This window comes from Carlito syrichta, unplaced genomic scaffold (genome assembly GCF_000164805.1).
Source record: "Carlito syrichta isolate Samal-C Ts95f unplaced genomic scaffold, Tarsius_syrichta-2.0.1 Scaffold309096, whole genome shotgun sequence".
In the NCBI taxonomy this organism is placed as follows: Eukaryota; Metazoa; Chordata; class Mammalia; order Primates; family Tarsiidae; genus Carlito; species Carlito syrichta.
Genome location: NW_007253192.1, coordinates 409,708 through 410,881, shown reverse-complemented (window position 1 = coordinate 410,881; position 1,174 = coordinate 409,708). Strand labels below are relative to the sequence as shown.

Genomic DNA, 1,174 nt, shown 5'->3' with positions numbered 1-1,174 from the left:
TGAATGGAATTGTGGTTTTTATTAGGGTTTCTGTTTGTTTATTATTGGTGTAAAGAAATGTGATTGTCTTTTGCACATTTATTTTATATCCTGAAAATTTGCCGAAGGCCTTTATCAGTGTAAGGGGGTTTTTGACAGATTCTCTTGGTTTATCAAGGTACACGATCATGTCATCTGCAAAGAGAGATAATTTGACTTCCTCTTTTCCTATTTGGATACCCCTGATTGCCTTCTCTTCTCTAATTGCTCTAGCCAGGACTTCCAATACTATATTGAAGAGGAGGGGTGAAAGTGGGCATCCTTGTCTTGTGCCAGTTTTTAGAAGAGTTTTCAAAAAGCAAATGAGACAAGTCAAGAAGCCTTTTGGCTTAGAGACCACCAGCCCATCTTCAGCTTCACTTGCACCTGGCATAACTTTGACAACAGATTGCTTTGAAAACAGCCTGCCTACATGCTACTGCAGGTGCAGTGTTAAAAAATTACATAAAGCTCTGCAGAAGCACGTTTATTGCTTCAGACTAAGCACTTCCCAGGCATTAGAAGATGCTCTTTATAGTGAATATCTCTAGCAGGAATAGTATTTTATTAAAAAGGATAGCAAAGAAGAAATATACTGCCAGTTACCGAAAGATATTAAAATTGAATATTTTGGTACAGTGTTGAGATCCCGCTATCCATTGGAAGCACTGTTGACCTTATTTGATGAGGAAGACCAAGAAATTTATATTATTTCCATGGTATCAGTAATTCACATTCCTCATAAGACTTACAAACTTTCCTGCAGAATATTGCATCAGTATTTACTCTTGGCTCAAGGTCAATTTCATGATCTTAAGCAACTTTTCATGTCTATAAATAATAATTCCACTCCCTCCGGCAACTCCTCCCCAGAAGAGCAGAACACAGACAGAAGTTTGCTGGCAAAGACTGGGCTCTCTGAAAGAGAAGTGGAGCCATCGGAGGGGACCAGCAAGAATGGGAGTGTGAGCTGGGCGAGCCTGCCCTGCAGACACACGTGCTTGTGTGATGGCTATGAGAGGTATTTCCGGCAGTGCCCAACGTGCAGGCAGTTTGTTCAGTAATCTTTTGCCCTTTGCAGTCAAAAAGAGCAAGAGAAGCTGGGCTCGGTGGCTCAGCCTGTAATCCCACGCCTTTGGGAGGCTGAGGTGAGTGG

The 1,174-nt window shown here is 41.7% G+C and overlaps 1 pseudogene; it reads left to right on the top strand.

Annotated features, from left to right (window-relative positions):
- Positions 1–1,174, top strand: part of LOC103269167 — a 2,861-nt pseudogene that overhangs the window by 1,564 nt on the left and 123 nt on the right.